Genomic DNA, 23,046 nt, shown 5'->3' with positions numbered 1-23,046 from the left:
AGAGAGGAAGCAAGTAAAGATAACACTCTTTGATGCATGTGCGATTTCTCTCCCCTCTAAGCCTTTAGTTCTATTTTTGGTTAGTTTTGAACCACCCCCTGGAGCTGTTCTTTTAACAGAGTTTTCCTCTGTGGCAATGACAATTTTAAAAAATGGTTAGCTCCACATCCTAAGAAGCTTCAGAATGTGATTTCTGCAAGCCATACACTGGTTGAAAGAAAAGGTTCTCTGTTTTTGGCCATCCAGATGTTTGGGACATCAGCTCCAAGAAACTCTGAGAATCATAGAATCATAGAGTTGGAAGAGACCGCAAGGGCCATCCAGTCCAACCCCCTGCCATGCAGGAAATCCAGATCAAAGCATCGCCGACAGATGGCCATCCAGCCTCCGTTTGAAGACCTCCAAGGAGGGAGACTCCACTACACTCCGAGGAAGTGTGTTCCACTGTCAAACAGCCCTTACTGTCAGGAAGTTCCTCCTAATGTTGAGGTGGAATCTCTTTTCCTGCAGCTTGCATCCATTGCTCCGGGTCCTAGTCTCTGGAGCAGCAGAAAACAAGCTTGCTCCCTCCTCAATATGACATCCCTTCAAGTATTTAAATAGGGCTATCATATCACCTCTTAACCTTCTCTTCTCCAGGCTAAACAGCCCCAGCTCCCTAAGTCGTTCCTCATAGGGCGTGGTTTCCAGACCTTTCACCATTTTAGTCGCCCTCCTTTGGACACGCTCCAGTTTCTCAATGTCCTTTTTGAATTGTGGCGCCCAGAACTGGACACAATATTCCAGGTGGGGCCTGACCAGAGCAGAATATAGTGGCACTATTACTTCCCTGACTTGACCACAATGGATGAAGCTCCTGGGAGGCATTCTGGAGGGCCAAAATTGAGAAATAATATATCAGGGATAAGGAAAGTGCAGTTTGTAGACCATGTATACCCCTGAAACTCATTTCCCAGCCTCTGACATCCCTCACCAGGTCTGTGTCCTGAAATTTCAGGGCCTGGGATAGTCCTGACCTGGCAACTCTAATTACCATGTATTCAACTGGTTGATTCTAATCAGATGAACAACAGGATTAGGTCATTGAATCTCAGTATATATATGATAGGCGTTTCTCCCTTCTCTATGAAATTTCTACAGCTGGAGTGATACATGCTGTATCTATGACCAGAACCTCAAACCCCATACATACAGGTCCTCAGATCTAGGCTAGGTTGGCTATGCTTCGGCAGAAGAAGAGATAGAACTACCTCTGTAGGTGTAGGAAGAGGAAACATGTAACGTTTGATGTATGCTTGGTTTTACAAGAGCTTTGAGATTTGTGGCTATACAGAGTGCGGAAAGTATGTTCTAAGAAACAAGAAGGTTTTGTACCATGACCTGGAAGGAAGGGTATTTTTAGATCTATGGAATGTGTGGCCTATATTTAAACCTCAATGTGCTGTTTATGGTCGGAATGAGTAGATTGTGAGAAAGTTGGTAAGAGATAACAGGATGGCTTCATTTACTTCATGTTTTGGAAAAGAAAGACCCCTCTATGTCTATGTTAAGCTCCCCAGAAAATACAGCAAAATGGCCAGTAACACCCCAGAAGCTTTGGTGGAGGGTGCTACTGGTCAATCTTTGAAGACCCCTCTATGGGAAGCACAGGGACCCTTAGAAGGCAACAAAAACGGCATTCCCTCTCCTGTGATTAACATAATGCAAGATTTTATATTTCATGTTATTTTTCAGTATGCAACACCTCTAAATTCTTCTCAAATTAAAGATGGATTCAAATGTTCCATTGAATAATATTTAAAATTTTCAAAACACTTTCAAGTATTTAGAGAACCTCACATGCATTGTTGAGTTGTACTTATAACAAAATCCTGCATGTTATGCCAGTAGTACTCCAACTTTCATATTGCCAGTAAGGAAATTGAGGCTGAGGGACAGGCTAGTTCTCCTAGTGCCAGGTAGACAGAAGTGAGATTTCAGGGTGGAAACAAAGTCTGTACAGTTTGCATTCCCTAAATGGAAAAAAAGAAAAGAAAAAATTCAATTTCACATCTCCCAGGATCAACAATGGGATCAAGCATATTTTGCCCTAGAAAACTGTGTAGCTCCAAGACTTACTGTGAATTTTGATGAAGTAAACACACAAACAGAACTGAAGTTGAAACCAGAAAACTGGCATGGCTAAATACGTGTACAATGCGCCCTCCCTATATGTATAGGATCCATTCCGGAACACACACACACACACACTGTGTATGGGGAAAAGAACATATGCTCAAGCCCCATAGAAAATAATGGGGCACATGCTTGCAGCATGGTGCACAGCGCAGGTACGTGCTCCATTACATCTGCCAAGGCTCGTAAATTGTAAACAACTTGAAGGCAACAAATGAATGTTACATTTGCTTTTTATAATCAATAATACAATGAAATATGTTTATTGTACAAGTCATTAGAATTTTAAAATTTTGCTTAAGACATCTTCTTTTCCTCAACTCCTCAAAGTGGTTTAGGTTCTCACCTAAAAATTGCCAGAGATGTTACAGTGCTGGTATAGTGCTTTAAAACAAGCAACAAAAGCATACATACAATATTAATCCCAACTAGATGAGATTATTGAATCGATGGGAACATGGTGTAATAACACTTATGTACATGTTGTTGGTTCTGTTGGCTTACAGATGGTTTTCGATTTCATCAGATCAGTGCATTCTGAAATGGTTAGTTTTAACACTTATTTCAGTTTGAGTGATCTAGGCGTGGTACAGACTATGCAAAAGTACCGTGCTGACATGGATCTTAGGGTTAGGGACCGTGTGGCAACCGCACGGTCCCTAACCCTAAAACGTGCCGGCGGTGCAATAATGCCGGCATCCTTTGTACATGGGAATTGCCATTATGATGTAACAGACGCATAGCATCCGCATGTCACACCGCGCCAGTTACATCACAAGTGCACCATTGACGCACTCACATCACTCCAGTGGCGCAAAAAGAACCCAGTTTTTCCGGGTTCTTTTTACTCTGGAGTGATGGCATGCAGTTTGGGGCTGCGCCGTCCCTCTGGAGTAAAAACAGGCACCGACAGGCTGCCGTTTCTCAGCGGTCTGTACTGCGTCCTAGTGGCTCTACTCTTTTGGGTTCAAGTGGATTTAAACCAAAGAATCCTTTACTACCTTAAAAATTACCAAAAGCATCATGGCATAAAATGGGTTGGAGTCCATTTCTTTAGAGGGAAATGATGAAATAGATTGTCTGAGCCAAGAAAGCATATGCCACAAACATAGATTATTAGTCTTTAAGATGCTCTACCATGGTAGCTGGTAGCTCCTATAGCCAGTTGGATGGTGAATCTGCTCTCCAACTTTAAAGGAACTATTCAACAATGAAATAGATTTCAGCACACTGGATATCTTCTATAAAATTCAGAGTAAAACACATAGAAGACTCTCAGTCACCCACCCACCCCAAAAATAGAGGCCATCAGCCACCAAGAAGACTCTTGAGAGCTAGTTATTTCAATTTCCATGATAGGGGAAACTTTCATTTCCAGTTTATACATCCCTGGTCCTCAGACTTTTGTTGCTATTATTGTGTGCCTTCATGTTATATCCAACTTATGGCAACACTAAAGCAAACCTATTACAGGGGTTCTGGGTCTGAGAGTGTATGAGTCACCCAAGGTCACCCAGTGGATTTCCATGGATGAGTGGATAACTGAACCATGCTCTCCAAAATCATAGCTCAAAACACTATATGATGCTGGCTCTCAGACTTACTACTAGGTTCTTTTGAAAACTGGACCAAAGGATTGGGTTTCCAGGTCAACAAATCTAGATACTTAGTTTTTGACCTAACTAAAACTAATCTAGTGAGACCTCTGAAGGCTTTTCTTCCAAGAGATTTCTCTGGTGGGATCAGCTCCTTCTAATCAGTGGAAGAGCATGACCTACATTCCCCAGAACATAGGCAAGTAAGTGCAGCCATCTAGCAAGGCCCAGGGCACTCAAGAGGTTAAGATAAGAAACATATTTATTTAACGGAGCACCAAACCCCATATGCTTATACAAGCTACCAATCCCAACCACTCCCATATCTTTTCACCTATGAGCTGAACGAGGGGGGGGGGAGCCATTGTTGTAAGAAGGGGATCAGTAAGCTCTCTCTCAGTTCTGTATTAATTCATCCACACTATTTGCTACCGTATGCCATATGGGTCTATAAGATACACAAATAACTATAGTCATAGTACTAGTCACAGAATCATAGCATCTTAGAGTTGGAAGTGATTGCAAGGGCTATCTGGTCCCATGCAGAAATATGCAGCTAAAGCACTCCTGAAAGATGCCCATCCAACCTCTGTTTAAATACCTCCAAAGAATGAGAGTCCACCACCTCCCAAGGTGGTTCATTCTACTGTTGAACAGCTTTTACAGTAAAAAATGTTTAGATAGAATCTTTTTTCTTTTAATTTGAATCAATCAGTTCATGTTCTAGTCTCTGGAATAGCATAAAACAGTTGCTATCATATCACTTTCAAGCAGGGTCAGCTCTGACTAGTACTTGAATGGGAGACCTGCAATGAATATCAGGTGCTGTAGGAAAAACAGCTCTGAATGTTCCTTGCCTAAGAAACTCCAAAGAAATTCATAAGGTTGCCATAATGCAACAGGCAACTTGAAAGCACATGTACACAGATATCGTAACATCTTTCAGGGACACTACAGACCAGAGTTATCTATGCCACCATGGGGGCAGCGTGGGGGCATGGCATATGCACACCACTGCCCCCATACCGCCCCCATGCTGGCATCACGCCATGTGCCCAATGACACATCAGGGCATCACGGCGCTTGGTTGGTGCAGTATTTAAACACGCTGCATCAAAGAAGTGCTGAAAATCCACCACCGTTACAGCTAGGTTGCCCTTTCCATGGCGTGAAAAGAAGCCACTTTTGCAGCTTCTTTTTGCACTGCAGAAAGGCCAGATCAGGGATGTGATGTGTGGTTGCAAAGGCCCCAACCCAGTGAGGAAAGGGGCAGCACAGAGCTTTCTGTTGAACCTCTAAGTCTTCTTTTCTCTGAACTAAACATACTCATCTCTGTAGACTAAGTTGTTCTTCATAAGGTTTAATTTCCAGACTTTTGGTCATCTTGGTCACTCTTCTCTGAACATATTGCAGCTTGTTGATATCCTTCTTGAACTGTGGTGCCTAGAAAAGGACATAGGATTCTTTGTGAGGTCTCGCCAAAGCAGAATAGATGGGCATTACTACCTTTGTATATACCTGTACAGTATATTACTCTTGATGCAGTCCAGAATTTCATTGGCTTTTTGGGCTTCTGCATCACACTGTTGACTCATGGTTAGCTTGTGGTCTATTGTTATTATTATTACTAAGACTCCAAGATCTTTTTCATGTTATTGCTTTCAAGCCAGGTGTCAGGCATCCTATATTGGTGCAGTCTGAAGTATTCAGGGGCTGAAGCTGCCCTGATATCCCCCTGTTACCTGGCACTCTGGAGCGATGGTGGGTGGCTGTTCACATGCAAATCCCACTGTACTACTGTACCTGCCACCACTGCCATGGATCATTCCCTCTGAGGCTAAAAACAAGGCACCCAGTGTTGATAATATGATTGGCACTTCATTCTGACTTCAGAGGGAGTGACTTGTGGCAGTGGCTAGCAGCCCAATGGGACTCACAGTAAACAGTTTCCTGCCACCAAAGGACTCCAGATCTTCTAGGAAGATCTGAAACAAAAGGCGAATTTTTAAAATTCAGCTTAATGAGAGTATGTGGCAGGTTTGGGGCTGAAGTGGCCAGATGTCATCCAGACAGTTTGCCTCAGAACTCAGGATTGGGCCCTGTGTCATTAGTACTACTCACCATGAGGATGGGGAAAAGATGTGGCATTTGGCCCATATTGACACACCCTCAGAGAGCCACAATTATGGCTGCTTTAATTCTCCCAAATTGCCTCATTTTAATTGAGTTAGTTTTAGACTGGTTTTAATAATTTGGATGCATTTTTAGATGCTTTGTCCTTTTATCTGGGGGTTGGCATTTTTCGTAATTTTGTTATAATTAAGTTTTTATGATTGTTACCCGCCTCAAGCCTTCAGTGAGAGGCGGGCTGTAAATAAATAAATTATTATTATTATTATTATTATTATTATTATTATTATTATTTCATGCTTACACTTATGAACTCTGCTGAAGGAGATTGAGTCTTAATTGTGTCAGTCTTGATCTTCACCAGAAAAGGGGCTAGCACTCAGGAATCTACCTCTAATCTAATACCAATCAGTGGCTAGGAGATTCTGAGACTTGTAGTATGAGAAAGTAACTTTTCTAAGGTCTGCTTTCTCCCTCAAAACAACATTGGTCTCTGTGACATTGATGGAGTGTGCATTACATTTTATCACCCAGGATGATTCCAGGTGACTCTTCTACTCTTCAATCCTGTGTGATAGTTAAGAAGATAAATGCATCTGTACCAGAAAGAATTAATATTAACAATGTTGCAATCTGTTCCATAAGTAAGTCTGATTTTACCACCGCTCATACTCTGTGTTCAAAGTTTATTTGACAACTGCATTTATTTCATATTACTGTTCCATTGCAGGTTAACAGTCTTGCGATATCAGAAGACATTAATCTCTGAGGAAGCGAGGGTTATCCAAAAATAAAACAAGGAAGGTGTATTATCCAGAATGGAATAGAACCAAAAACATTATGAAAGGGTAATGTTAATGTTCCTAATGCTATAAAAATAAAATAAATGAAATCAGATCAACACTGCAGCTGGAGGGAAGTTAAGTTATTGTTTCAGTAAAATATAGTTTCCATGATCGGGAACAGTATAATTTCAGGACACATTTAAATTGATGTAAAAATATTTCACCAGGAGACTGAAATACAGTATCATGTCCCTTGTGTTACAGACTGAGCCTGCAGTCTTCAAAACTATACAGAGATTCGAACAGGCCCGTAGCTAGGCCTTTAGGGGCCCTGGGGCAGAAAGTACATTTGGGGCCTCTATATTTTTTTATATCCTGAGTCCTACCGCGAGCCACGGGCGCCATCTTGGCACACTGCTATTTACATGGGGCGCGTGTTGATGACATGGCTCATGCGCCATGTCCAAATGGTGCAGCGCACGAGGGATGTCACAGCGCCTCTCCAGAGTGCTTATGCTGCCTCTGTTGAAGTGGATAAAGGAGCCACATGTCATGGCTTGGTTGTCATAATTTTCTACCACCAAACCAGGACAAAATGTAGAAAAAATGTAGTATAAAATTTACCCCAAAATGTAGGACAAGATTTACCCCAAAATATAGGACATTTAAGAAAAATGGAGGACATAACCAACTAAAATCCAAAAACATTATTAATTTTTTTAAAAAAGTAATATAAATGCTTATATTGTGGAGATCTTGTTGCACCTCTGAGACTAAATGCATCTGAGGCAGCAGACTTTAGGAAAGCTCATGCTGCCAACTTCTTTCTTTCAGTTAATAATAATAATAATAATAATAATAATAGAATTCAAAGACATAGAGATTTTGGAGCACCTCTGAGACTAAATGCATCTGAGGAAGTGTGGCAGGAGGCAGCAGTGGAGGAGAACCAAGGTTCGATCGCTTCTTTGGGCATAAAAAACTCACTGAGCTTGTCACACTCTCTCAGCCTTAATGGAAGGTGAAGGGAAATTCCCTCTGAACAAATCTTCCAAGAAAACCTTGGGGCAAGTCACACTCCCTCAGCCTCAGAGGATGGCAAAGGCAGACTCTCTGAACAAACCAAGAAAACCCACTAGGCATGTAAGTCACACACTCTCAGCCTCAAGGAAATACTGGCAAAGGCAAACTCTGAATAAACCAGGATGTTTTGACATTTCTCCTGGGCAGAAATATAGGACATGTCCTGGATAAAGGATGCTGTCTGATTACCCTGCTAAAATGGAGGACATTTTGACATTGCTCCTGGGCAGGGCTGAAATGTAGGCCGTGTCCTGGATAAAGGAGGACATGTGGTCAATCCTACCAAAAATGGAAGACATTTTGACATTCCTTCTGGCCAGAAAGTTGAAACATAGGACATGTCCTAGAAAAGGAAGATGTTTGGTCATCTTACAAAAAATAGAGGATGTTTTGAAATTTCTTCTAGGCAGAAGTGTGAAATGTAGGACGTCTCCTATAAATGGAGGCCAGAAAAGAGTTAAGCTTTGAGCTCTGGGCCCCACAACATATGTCAACTCCCAGAATTCCATAGCCTTGAGCCAGAAAAACACTCAAGCCTTGATATCTGGGCCCCACAACATGCTCCAACTCCCAGAGTTCCATAGCTTTGAGCCAGAAAAAGAGTTAAAGCGCTGCCAAAAACCCGGTTATTTCTCCAGTGTGGATGCAGCCTGATGCAGCCTCTCATCCGTCTGTCCCTCCCTCTCCTCCAGAGCTCCCTTTTGCCAGCCTGGCACCTCCCCCTCAGGCCCCACATGGCCACGACTCCAGTCTTCCTGACTTCCCTGTTGTTGGGAGAGAGAGGCTGGGCGGGCCATGCAAGGAAGACAGAGAGAGATTGGTGAGGTGAGGGAGGGTGGTGCGGGACCCCCTTTGAGTGGGGGCCCCAGGGCCTCGCCCCGTCTGCCCTCCCCTAGCTATGGACCTGGATTCTAACACTTTACTTTACAATTCTTTAATGTCCTTTCCCTTCATATCATATGGGAAAGTGGCAATTGCCCTCTAAAGAAAAGGTCAGCCCAGTAAGATCTTGGATATAGTGGACAAAGTGCAGCCCTCCACATGTTCCTGTACTGCAAGTCCCATCATTTCTTACTATTCACTATAGCCAGTATTCTACATCAGCTAGATATTGATGGATAAATACTGTAGATAGATAATTATTGCATCAAATATTTGATATCAGCTATTTAACTACGTAATTTTTCCAGGCCCTAAACCTCCAAACCTGACAGAAACATCATTCACCCACACGCTGATCACTGCCAGAATGGTTTTTCTTCCCTTCACGTAGCTGATGCCCAGTAAAGCAAGTTGGGGGCATTATGACCATAGAAAAACAATCACAGTTGTGACTAAGTAGCTAACAGTTATGGATGGCAACTGCTTCATATTTACAACTTCTTCTGGGCCAAATCTCATCACCTCAAACCCAACAGAAATGGCATTCAGCCATGCTAAGTATTGCTTAGGTTAGCAACTCTGAGTTATTCCAGGATTTTTCAGTATTTTCTAGATAGATAGGCCAGTATTCTATATGAGCTACTTAGTTAAGCATACAGTGGTCCAAAAGTGTGGAAATAATCCAGTTTGGGGTTGTTCCCACTTAAGATTTGAAACGATTTTTAATAAAATCGATTCAAAATAACACTGTTCTTATCCCGCTATCCGAATCGCTTTGTTCATCGTTCCCATCTGGTTATTTAAATCGAAGTTTTTACCTGCAAGCGTTCCTACTTGGCATGAAATCGGTGTTTAAATAAAGCGATTCTTCTCCTCCATACCTTATTTGGAGCTGTCAATCAATAGTACGTCAGAATGACGTAACGTTAATCCGGAATATTTGGAAGCGATTTATCTTTTGGCATCATTTCCATTTCATTGACTGTTTGTGAATTTAGCGAATTTAGGAAAGCGAATTTAGGAAACCCAAGCTCTTTCCAGAGGAACTATGGGATAGGTTTTCCATGACAGCATCCCCTCTTCATGTCTCCCAAGACAGCCAGGGAGAATCCCTTCAGAGAGCCCAGAGATCAATGGGGGAGGCTTCTGGCAAAGCGAATTTAAGAAACCCAAGCTCTTTCCAGAGGAACTATGGGATAGGTTTTCCATGACAGCATCCCCACTTCATGTCTCCCAAAAGACAGCCAGGGAGAATCCCTTCAGAGAGCACAGAGATCAATGAAGGAGGCTGCTGGAAAAGCATGGAGGGAGCACTCTTCCCAAAGATTCTCTTTCCAGGGTTGGAGGAGAAGGCAGATTCCGTTTGAGAAAGGGAGGGAGAAAGGTTCTATCCCCCCCCCCCCATTGATCAGAGCCCTTCCTTGCCTGGGCGAGATCAGATGCCTCCTCGCGAGGAGCCTTCCCTTCCCTGTCTGGGCGAGATCAGAGGCAGGGAATGCCTCTTGGAGAGGAGCCTTCCCTTCCTGCCTCTCCTCCGTTAGAAATGGGCTCTCCCCACACAGAGGGGAGGTTGCAATCCACCGGGGGAAGCCTTGTAGTCCTTTGGCAGATGCAGGCGCTTGAGCAGCCGGGACTTCAGGCGCTTAAAGCGCTGAAGAGATTAAGCGCCTGTAAACCATTAAAATAAAAAATAAAAATAATCCTTATCTCTTATTGAAAGACCACAGCGGACAAAGGGGTGAGGGAAGCAAAAATGGCGACAGCCACGACGGATGGGGACAGAAAGGGCAACTCCCCCAAGGCCAGCCCCAGTCTGCTCCTCCCATCTATCTAACACGATTCAAAGGCTGTCGTTCCTATTTAAATACTCCGGTTCCTAACTCGAATCAATGGAAAAACGTAGGTCGGACCCTAGTGTTTTTTTAACACGCGTTAAATGAGGAAAGCTCGATTTAAATTTCTATCCCGCTCTACGATTCGATTTGTAGTGGGGACGATTGCGGGTTGCTCTAGAACCGTTCTAGGTTTAAACCGGATCCTAATAGGAACGCCACTCCTTGGATTCGATTCAGAACGCGGGGTTTCACCTAGTGGGAACAACCCCTTTGACACCACTTTAACTGCCATGGCTCTATCCTGGGGATTCCTAGGATTTGTAGTTTTGAGAGCTATTTAGCCTTCTCTGTCATAGAGCTCTGGTGCCACAATAAACTACAAAACCTAGGAATCTCCAGGATAGAGTGGTGTCAAACTGGATTATTTTTGCAGTGTGGATGCAGCCTAAGTTACTGAGATCATATATGTTTTGGTACTTTACTTGGTATTCAAATGAATTGCCTTCATACTCATCACTTTTGTTTGCCATCACCATACAACATCCTCTCTAGGTATGTGATGTATCTTCTAAGTAATGGCAAATATTCTTTAAAGCATTTGGAAGTGTATTTTAAAATTTAATTTTGTATAGTTTATATTTTAAGACTTTTAGATTGTATGCCATTGGCAGGTTATTTTCTATTTTGATGATGCCTATAAAGTGCTATGCAAATTTATGACACTATATCAGTAAACATTAATAATAATAATAATAATAATAATAATAATAATAGTCTCACCATTTAACAATTGAGTTAAAACGATCTACTCTAGTTGAGATGGACGGATGGACAGGCAGGCAGGCAGGCAAGCAGACAAAAATCAGACAGATATATTTTGAAGTGAATAAAAGAACTAAAATTAAATAAAAAATGAGCAAAACACTTTGGTTTTTGCATTCTTCAGTTGCTGAAGGTGAAACTGAGATGCATCCAAGGTAGTGAAGGGATCTTGTAGCACTTTTGAGACTGAGAGAAAGATGTTGGTAGCTTTCATAGACTTATGCTACCAATTTCTTTCTCTCTGTGTCAAGTTCCCTTTGCATACTGAACCAGATTAAGGTTGAATCCAAGGTAGCAGTTTAGAACACTGTCTCTGTCTTCAATATTCTTAAATGGATGATGGTTATTATCCTATAAGCTGAACATCTAGAAATAGCCAGTCTGGTATGTCATATATTGGTACTGAGGTGTCATCACCTCTCGACATTTTGGACAAATAGGAGAATTTCTAGATTCATAGATTTAAGACTCAAACACCAGATGGCTTTAACCTAGAGGATAATACCATCATTCACTGGAGAATGCTGAAAACAGAATCTTCTAAACTTTGGATGCAGCTCAATTTCACCCTTAGCAATGAAAGAAGGAGGAGTAGCTAATACCCCAGAGGACAGGATCAAAATTCAAAATGACCTGAACAGACTAGAAAGCTGGGCCAAAGTTAACAAAATGAATTTCAACATGGAGAAAGGCAAGGTTCTGCACTTTGGGTGGAAAAATGAAATGAACAGATAAAGGATGGGGGACATGTGGCTGAACATGTGAAAGGGATCTAGGAGTCCAAGTAGACCACAAGTTGAACATGAGTCAACAGTACAATGCGGAAGCTAACAAGGCCAATGCGATTTTAGGCTACATCAATAGCCCTTATTGTCAGGAAGTTCCTCCTAATGTTGAGGTGGAATCTCTTTTCCTGGAGCTTGCATCCATTGCTCCGGGTCCTAGTCTCTGGAGCAGCAGAAAACAAGCTTATTCCCTCCTCAATATGACATCCCTTCAAGTATTTAATCAGGGCTATCATATCACCTCTTAACCTTCTCTTTTCCAGGCTAAACATCCCCAGCTCTCTGAGTCGTTTCTCATAGGGCATGATTTCCAGACCTTTCACCATTTTAGTCGCCCTCCTTTGGACACGCTCCAGTTTTTCAACATCCTTTTTAAATTGTGGTGCCCAGAACTGGACACAATATTCCAGGTGGGGCCTGACCAGAACAGAATAGAGTGGCACTATTACTTCCCTTGATCTAGACACTATACTTTTATTGATACAGCCTAAAATCACATTGGCCTTTTTAGCTGCCGCATCGCACTGTTGACTCAGGTTCAACTTGTGGTCTACTAGGACTCCCAGATCCCTTTCACACGTAGTTTCATTCAGCCAGGTGTCTCCCATCCTATATCTGTTCATTTCATTTTTCTGCCCTAAGTGCAGTACCTTACATTTCTCCATGTTGAAATTCATTTTGTTAGCCTTGGCCCAGCTTTCCAATCTATCAAGGTCATTTTGAATCTTGGTCCTGTCCTCAGGGGTATTACCTATTCCTCCTAATTTATCTTTGTCATCGTTGTCGTCATCATCATTGTCATCTTCATCATCATTGGCATAATAATTATGAACAAACTTAGGAGAAATGTTGTTGGTTTGCTTTTTAATCACTCATATATAGAGAGATACATAGATATCTATCTAGATATCTGAATCCTATACCTTTCACTCCTGCTGGCTAGCCCCAACTGGAGTGGATGTTGAATGAAGTACAGACACTGAAAAATGATACACGTATATCTAAATACACACACCCATATATTCATTGTCTGCATTTCATCATTCTAAGTAGCTTCTTCCAGCCATTATTGGCATTTTCAATTTTCTTTGATGCCACTCTGGAAAGAGACAACGGGCATCATAGAGCACTATTATTGCCGACATGTCGATGATGCATTCTGCCCTTTGACCTGCCTTGCAATCATCTGACCCTCCTTCCAGACCTTTGCATAATTACCTATCCAATTTCCTTATCTCCTCTTCCTCCACCCCTTTTGTATTTCTCTTGTTCACTTTCAGTTACGGAGAGCAATATAGCTCTGGTCACTGTCAAAGTCATGTTGACCTTGGGGGAAGGGAAGACGGGGGGGGGGGGGGGACCCTCTTTCTATAGCCTAACAAGATAACCAATTAATGACTTATTTCTTTATCTCAATGTCATGCCATTCCTAAGACTACTGCTACGTCTCCCCCACCCTTCCCTTTGACTAAGTGTTAATTAACTTGGCCAACTTTTCCCTTTTATTGTATCCACCCATTATTTAAAGGATAATAAAGCCAGACTGGATGGTTTAATTTCAAGATTCTCTCCAAGTATTTACTGAGGGCTGTCATTTCCAAGATGTATTCAGTCTATTCATCTACTGTACAGGCTTTTATTTCACGTATAGCTGAAACAGATTTGAAGGTAGGGTGAGGAAAATCCCATACCTTGAGTTTGCATGGAAGCAAATAAATTTATAGTGAAATCCTGCATAAGTCTGCTCATCAGAAAACCTCATTGTGTTTAGGATTGAATCTTAATTTGATTATCTTCCCCTGTCAAATAATGAGCTTTGGAGGGAGAGATCAGAGGTCTAAAAAATGGGAGTGAAGATGTTCCATTCATGTAAAGAATAAATAAATAAACATTTCTGTCCGTGTTGGTCTACAAATCAAACCACATCCATAACTTGTATTTTAATAACATATAAGCTTGGAATCCTGTTGGTTAGTCTGACCTATATAGATTCCTGGAATCAGTAGTTGAATGGTGAGCAAGTGATATAATGCCAGCAATGTTGGGCCTCCATATCAATGGATTCTGCATCCAAAAATTCAACCAACTACTGCTCATATATACAGCGCGCCCGCGTCATACACAGGCACGCTTTACGCGGCTTGAGCATACGCGCTCGAGCCACGGGGTGCGCGCGGGGCGGAAGGGGCGGCGCATCCCATTCAATTGAATGGGCACATGCGCCCCGCGCGCCGCTGCGCTGCCATGCACAAGCCCCATTGTTTCCAATGGGGCTTGAGCATAGGTGGAAATTGCCTTACGCGGAGGGATCCGGAATGGATCCCCGCGTAAGGCGAGGACCCACTCTGTGTGTGTGTGTGTGTGTGTGTGTGTGTGTGTGTGTGTATTTCCCCCAAAGAAAACCTTGTTATTTGCCATTTTTATATAAGAGGCAACCTTAATCATTGTATATAATCATACTTGATCATCTATGAATTTTGGTACCCATGGGGGTCCAGGGGCCAAACTTCAGAAGATACCAAGGTCCCACTGTATTCTATTTGGGTTTAAGAATAGAATGTATGCCATAATGTTCTCCAGCACTGGTATTATTATCACAATGAGCACTGTATTACAAAAATATCAGGCTGAAGGCCAGGCCTCTAAGAAATGTCTGACAACTTCCGTGTGAAAATAGTAGCTCTCGGCACAGTCATATTATGAAAATAACTGATCTCAGGGAGTCCCCCACCACACCCCAGCCTTCCCTGCTGAACCCCTTATCATCCCTCTACCCCTTGAAGAACAGAATACTGCTATGTGTGCCACAGAGCCTTTCCTGTAACCATTTTCCATCCACCTATCCCTCCCTGGGGCCATCCCACTGCACTTGACATGACTGGAAGTGACATCATATCACTTCCATTTTTGTTTTTGCTTGATTCTGTAGGATTTGGAGTCATAAGAGAGTTGTGGGTGTGAAACCACTGCTTTTTTCAGTGGTTTTAAGACAGGGAGGAGAGACCAAAAATTCATTTTAAAAAAAGTTGTTCTTTTATAAACTATACTTCCAGGAATCTATACCTGTAATGAAATGTTTGATTAGTTAAGGTCACAGAGATTTATGTCTGTTAGTCAGTCAGTCGGTTAGTAGTTGGAATGTATGTATTGTTTTATATTGTTGTTTATGTTGTTTCTTGTTTCTGTGTACTGTATTTTAATTTCTATTAATAAAATTTTGTAAAACAAAAAGTTCTTCTATTTGGGGCTACTACCTGCAACCAAACATTCAGCCAACCATGGCTCAAAAATATTTTTTTAAAAAAAAAATCCCCTAAAGCAAACCTTGCTATTTGGCATTTTATATAAGAGGCAACCTTTATCATTGTATATAGTTGTACTTGACCATCCATGAATTCTGGTGCCCATGGGGGTCCTGGGACCAAACCTAATTAGATACCGAGGTCCCACTGTATTCTATTCACTTTTGGTGTGAACTGTCTGGATTATGTCTGGCTAGTTCAGAACTGAACCTGCTGTACTCTTACACCATTTTTAAACAAACCCTCACCTTTTGCTTTGGATCTTCCCAGAAAATCCAGAGCCCATCATTGTGATGCCAAGAGATGTGGTTTACATCATGTCCCAGTGTGCCAAGAGTCACTCACTCTAAGGTCAGAAAAAGGCGCTCAGCCATCCGATTGACACTGGATGCCTCATTATTGACCCCAGAATGGTGGTGGTGGCGGCAGGTGCTACAATGGGACACACATGTGAACAACTGCCCAGAGTCACAACAGAATGCCCTGGTAATGGGGACAGCTCCAGGACCACAATATTTCAGGTGATTTCTGGAATATTCTAGTCCATGCAATAGCAATAGCACATTATTATTATTATTATTATTATTATTATAAAAGGAGCCCTGGTGGCGCAGTGGTTAAATGCCTGTACTGCAGCCATTCACTCGAAACCACAAGGTTGCGAGTTCAAGACCAGCAAAAGGGCCCAAGCTCGACTCAGGCTTGCATCCTTCCGAGGTCGCTAAAATGAGTACCCAGACTGTTGGGGGCAAATTAGCTTACTTGCTAATTAGCGTACTTGCTGTTCACCGCTTTGATCTTTGGAATAGCGGTATATAAATAAAACAAATTATTATTATTATTATTATTATTATTATTATTATCATTATTATGATATATTATTATCATCCTTTACTTACATTTCTATACCACTTCATAGAGAACTAAGCACTCTCTAAGTGGTTTACAGTCTGTAAGCCAATTGCCCCCAACAAGCTGGGTACTCATTTTACCAACCTATGAAAGGATGGAAGGCTGAGTCGACCTGGAGCCCTCTGGGATCAAACTCTCAACTCTGTGGCTGCAGTACCAGCATTTAACCACTGTGCCAGCAGGTCTCCCCAGCCCTAGATTTTGTTCCTCTTGTTTCCAGTTTTATTTTGGAGATCTCTACACTTTTGTTTATCCCAGAATATTTTCTGTCAGCTTCCAGTACAATCAGAGGCTTTCTATATCAGCTCCCAAGGTTGGTTTATTTTAACCCCACATAAAATTGGAAAGAACAGGAACAAAATCTGGGACATTTCCATCACTCTGGATGTGCCTGAACTATACAGTTCGTCCTCGCCTTACGCGGGGGATCCGTTCCGGATCCCTCCGCGTAAGGTGAATTCCGCCTATGCTCGAGCCCCATTGGAAATAATGGGGCTCGTGCGCGGCGGCGCGGCGAAGCGGGCGCGTGCGGGGCGCAATGGGCGCGCGCGCCCATTCAATTGAATGGGATGCGCTGCCCCTTCTGCCCCGCACGTGCGCTGCAGCTTCAGCGCGTACGCTCAAGTCCACGTATGGCACGTCCGCGTATGGCGCAGGCGCACTGTAATTGTTCCTTCCTATAGAATTCTATGACTTTGTAGTTGGGGCATTTACAATTCTCAGTAAAAGACCAATGGAGCCTCACTAGACTAACAATCCTAGGATTTTATACGATGGCACTGTGGCAGTTAGTGTGAATGGGCCTCTGATCTTTCAGGAGTTCATTCACACCATACAATTATATGGCTATTATTCCCCCATAATTCCAGGTCAACCATTGACAATTCCTAATGTGCTGACAGCTTCCTGTCAATAAAGAGGGCTCTGTGTTTCTGGTTGAAACATGTGACACTCATACACCCGCCCACTGCACAACACACACACATTATTTCAAACTGCAAACTCCAAGTCAACAGATGCTAAATGCAGGATCAATAGGCAACTGCTTTAACTCAATACCATTCATCTCTCATTCAAAAAATGTTCCGTGCCCATGCTAGGAGGGAAGTGAGTGCCAAGACAAATACATGCAGAGCAATAGCCTGGAAATACTTTAGACATAGTATCTGAATTCTCAGAAGTATTCCTCCCTCCTTCCATTTAAAGTAAACATTGGCATGCAAATCTAACAGCCTATGTAATCCAGTCTTCAAGTGTATCTTCATTTGTTATGGGGATTTGCTTAGGAAAAGGGAGGGGAAAAATTAAAAAGGGGGATGGGAAATGGTAGTTTCTGCAACATTGCAAACATTATACAAGGTTAAGTCAGTGACACTGTCTCAAGTTGGAAGCACAATACACAACTAACTACGGAGGGATTAATTGTTTTGCAAGCAGACACTCCCTTAGGAAGCCAGATACGAGTTATCTAGGCCTTCAATGAAAATTGTGACTTTGTGTGTGTCTGTGTCTGTGTGTGTTTTAAACGACAGGTAGGATACCTTTCATCTTACAAAATGCCATCATATGATCAAATTCATTATGTATCCCATCTATAAAGGAATAAACACCTCCTGGAAAGCGTCTTTCCTGTTAATAAAGAAAGAAAAATCTTGTTGTGATTTTGAACCTTAATTAAATGTTATGGCTAAGATCCCATAATATCATCATAATTATGGTAATCATAGTTATGATCGTCGTAGCTGTATCTTTATAGTAAAGATGGATGATGTCCACCAACCTACTTTTAGGACAGTGGTCCCCAGCCTTTCAGCCTTCATTTGCTTTGGACTTCAGATCTCATGAACCCCAGCCAACTTGGCCAACTGTCAGGATCTTGATCCCCCAAAGTTCCTGCCAAGCATGATAGTGATTTAGGCTTGTTTTTGCTTCATATTACTGGATACTGGGATATGTCATGCCTTTGGTGGCGCTAGGTAGAAAGGGAATGGTCATCTATCCTGGGCATGAGTAACAATTACTGTAGATGAGAAGGAGAGGTGATAGGCACCAGGAACTGCCTAGGTCAGTTCTGTGCAAATATCTGGAACAAAGAGAAAACAATGGGAAGGTCTGGGGAAAATAATGTTTTCATTTAAGGACAAGTGGGATTTGAGCCTGTGAAAAGGAATGAATGGTTTTGTACAGTACAGTACAATTTATTCATGACAACCATATACAGGTTATAGCCATCAAATTACCATCTTATAAAAATGATTAAAACTTTTTTTAAAAAAAAAAATGATTTAAAAACTTTCACAGTCACAGTTGGCACTATAGCATAGAAAAATGTTTACACTAAAATTATAAAAATGTTTCATACTAAGCACATCGTAATGTTACATAATCCATTCAATTTAGTATTAATATGTTTATTGCACATTTCCATGCAGGCCGTTATCCTTGGAATCTAAACTAATTTAGCTGCTTTCACAGCGAATCTGGCAGTGTTAAACATAACAGACTTTGCTGTATAAGCAAAGTAAGTGATTTTCTCCCGATCACTTTGGTTAGCTACAAGTTCTAAACTTCTCTTCAGAAACTTATCTCTTGGGATTTTATATATCCTACAATGTAGCCACCCTGGCCTCACATTGGGAGGCATGGAGACGCACTATCTACGATGCTCCAGCCTTTTTTGAAAGCTCATGCCGAACGAGTCTCAAAGAGAAACAACAATGCAGAAAGAACCACAACCCGGAAACATCACCCAAGGAGACTTTCTGCTGTGCTTTCAGCAACCGGACTTGTTTATCTCAGATTGGCCTTTTTAGTCATCAACGTGCTTGTAGTAAGCACAGGATGAGTCCTTCCTGAATCTTCATTCACGAAGATAAGCCAGAGAGAGAGAGACAATGTAGCACAGAATGTATAGTGTCTTCAGTATCCCCACTTCCACAAATGCAAACACTCTGCTCCTTGGGGAACTTTTTATATTTCCCATGAATGGTTTTGTGCTTTTCTTATACTGTGTAACTGAGTTGCTTCAGTCCTTACAACATTGCCATACTGTGAACTACTTTGGCTTCTGAATAAACCTTCCTGATTTAAACTGAAATCTCAATCTCTGAAAGGTGAGTAAGAGGGTGGTCTATTAAAGATAGGATTAGTAGCCTGTCAAGATTAGAAATTATTTACCATGGTTTAGGAGTTTGAATAAGAGATCCAGCATGGTGTAGTGGCTTGAGCTTTGGACTGGGACTCTGGAGATCAGGGTTTGAAGCCCCACTCAACTATGGAAACCCACTGGGTGACCTTGGGTGAGTCACACTTTCTCAGCCTCAGAGAAAGACCATGGTAAGCTTCCTCTGAACAAATATTGCCATGAAAACCAGTTTACCATCTCTAGGAAAAGAGTTCCAAAGCTTGGGTATAACTACCGAGATGGCGCTTACTACACTAAGCATGGCAAGCAAAAGAAAATTGAAGGCGGAGAATGAGTTGTTGTTGTTTATTTATTTATTTGCCTGTCTCAACATGAAACAGACAGGAACTCAACAGGTCCACAGTTATTCAAAAGGGAGAATAAAGTGCCAAATATCAAAATGTTCAAGAAAAAAACCCACAGGAGAGTGTTCAAATATATAAATACTGAGACTTCAGCCATAGATAATGTGCAGAAATTCTTCTAGGATTTAGAGTTATCCACTCAAAGTGATGGGTGATTAAAAATCCTAGTTAGTATTTGTCAATCAGGCTCAAGTACACACCATGTTATACCAGGGGAAGATTTTATCTATCTAGTAGATGGAACTGAAGCCCAACCCAGACTGACTCGAGAAAGAAAGAACCAGTGACTTATTTCCATCTGCTGTATTGATGTTTGTGTGACAACAGCAGCTTGCACTTGAAATGTCTTTACATTTCAAGCTTTTGCCAGGGAGTATGAAGATGAATGCAAGGAGAACTGTTTTGTCCCACGTTCCACAATCAGAGCAAAGGTTTGCAAATCAAACCTTGCAAAACCTGCACACACAAACCTTTGGAAAATACATCCTGAGCAGGAAACTGGCTGAGAAGATAGCTGGATTGTTGGATGACAAGGTTACCTGAGTACTAAAGGAAGATATGGAGATGGTAGACAAGCTGAGTGAATTCTTTGTGTCTTTTTTTCACTCTGCAGGGCATGTGGCTGTACCTGAATGAGCATTTGACTAATGGACAACAAACAAATGCCCAGTTCCACATGGCATCTGTCAAAGCCTTAAGGACTCTTCAAGAACTTTAATGTGAAATTTTCTCTGTGTGTGTGCACATACATGCTTGTATGTGAAATCCTTTATATTGTTCATTGATTGGATGCCCAGGGATACACTGAATATGTTAAGGTAATTTAAGGTAACATAAAAATGACATTGCTGTAATCACCAAGAGATGACAAACTGTTGATTTCTCCCCACTTTAGCATTCTCAATTTGTCTGTACAGGAAGCGTAACAAATAAATTAAAGACATATTGTAAAAGAGTAAATAACACCTAAATATTCTCAACTTAGTGGTGGTGGTTTTATCTGCAAGAGACCAATAAGGTAGTCTGTTGACTTACCATTGAAGTCAAACTGGTCTCATTTTTCAGGTTTGCAAACCACAGGAGCTCCACGTACCTTGTGTACAAAGTACCTTGTGTATAAAGTTGCATAAAAAGACTATGTTCTGACAGGTTTTTAGTGATATCACACCAAGCAAGCTGGAACAAATATGTATCATGTTTGCTTTTTGTTCACAATATCTTCCGCATGCTTGCATACTGATGCCACACTTCAGTTGTCACTGATACTATTTACCTACAGTTGTAGCCCATTTGTGGGCATGTGCTCAAGAAATATAATTTTGTTGTTGTTTTAGTATAATAGCAAAGATATTTAGCTTGTGCATGGGCATTTTTATGCCCTTGTCTGTATATGTGAATATGTATATATACTTAAATTGCATCTCAACTTTTATAAGGATTGAATTCCCATTGATTCAATCAGCCCATTCTAGTTGGTATTAATAATTAGCTGAGGCCACGATATTATAGTGGTTAGTATTTCATATTTTAAGATTGCCTTAATTCATCACAAAACAGAACTAGATTTCAAATCTGCAGTTTTATCCCAGCATTCAAACATCACATAGTTTCCAAGAAGATTTTCTGTGCAGAGAGTGTAGTTAGGTGTTGGTGGGTGGGTATGCATAAAAACACATTTTCTATGCATACGTTCCTGGGCAAGAAACATGTTTTTGTGAAGAAAATGTGATTTTGCTTTTGCCCAAAATCTCCTCATATAGTCTACACAGAAAAGTCCTCCAGATTTTTATATATATCTTGCAGTGTGGAGAAAGCTGTAGTCATTATTTATTCCTGTGAAGGCAAAGGCTTTCACAGCTGGCATACATAGTTTTTTTGTGGGGGGGTTTCGGGCTATGTGGCTATGTTCTGCAAAAATGTATTCCTGACATTTCACTTGCATCTGTGGCTAGCATCTTCAGACTGTGAAGATGCCAGCCACAGATGCAGGTGAAGCACCAGGAACAAATTCTTCCAAAACATGGCCCCATAGCCTGAAAAATCCACAAAAAAAACTATTTGTCCTTGCATGTGAGTACAAAATAATCAAGGCTTTACCCTCCTAATCCTATGCAAGATCATTAAATATATTTACAGTGCCACCTATTTGACATTCTATATGGGTCTAAAATCAGGTATATAAAATAAACTTTTTTAAAAACCCACAAACACCTATATTTGTCCATCTCCATTTCATTCTAACCCAGGTGAAAATTTGCTAAAATTGTGGGTTTTTTTTTTTAATTTGTTAAGAATCGGGTTGCTTGCAGCTAATTTTCCCAACCCAAAGGAATCTTGCTGTCAGATATGTATGACATTTCATGATCCACACTTTAATTGGTTCTACATTGTTCCCAGAAGGTGAGATGAGATTACACGGAGCCATACATTAGTCAGAATAATTATTCGACACTTTGCCCACTGAAAGTTTCCCTACTAGTTATTCAAACAAAATAGAGCAATCTTGATTAACTAATCTCCCTACATCAGCATTTTAGGGTGGGTTTTTCCCCCTCCTTTCTTTCTTCTTTTTTTTCCATTGAGTACTTCACAGAATATTTTTTAAAAATTGACTACAATTAAAAAAGCAATTAAAAAGGATTATCGGAATCAAAGTTGATCTTTAATTGCTATGCATATCTCGATCTTTCTTCCATGATACGCCAGATAAAATGCTCTTAAAAACTGCTTTCTTAATGGCTTTAATTATGGAGAACATCAGAATTTTTTGTCCTTTTGAGGTGCATCCCATTTCCCATTGAGCCCTTTTAGGGGCTGTCATCGGAAAAGTTTGTTTCACTCCATCTTGTCTCGCCACAGCTGAGCCAGCAGTTTCATTATCCTCTCTGAGCGCTGAAAATGGGACACCTTAGGATCATTCTGATTAACTCGGATAAACCTAAAAGAATGCTTGAGCTAGGAAGAAAAAGATTACTGCTTTAAAAGGGATGTTCTAAAGAAGGAGCTTAGGGGAGGGCTTCATCGAATAATGGCTACCGAAATGGGCTCGATAGGATATGGGCTGTAAAATGGGGTTTTGGAATGGGGGTCTGATGTTTTCTCTGAAGGTCCTATCAACCTGTTTTGTTTTGGAAATACTTGTACATAGCCCCCTTGCTGTCTGGTTATCCAGCTTTCTGGGGAAACTGCCA

Source organism: Sceloporus occidentalis, unplaced genomic scaffold, assembly GCF_023333645.1.
Source record: "Sceloporus occidentalis isolate IW3139 unplaced genomic scaffold, rSceOcc1.0.p SCAF_5, whole genome shotgun sequence".
In the NCBI taxonomy this organism is placed as follows: domain Eukaryota; kingdom Metazoa; phylum Chordata; class Lepidosauria; order Squamata; family Phrynosomatidae; genus Sceloporus; species Sceloporus occidentalis.
The sequence above is the reverse complement of the archived record's forward strand: the minus strand, read 5'-3'. Positions refer to the sequence as shown.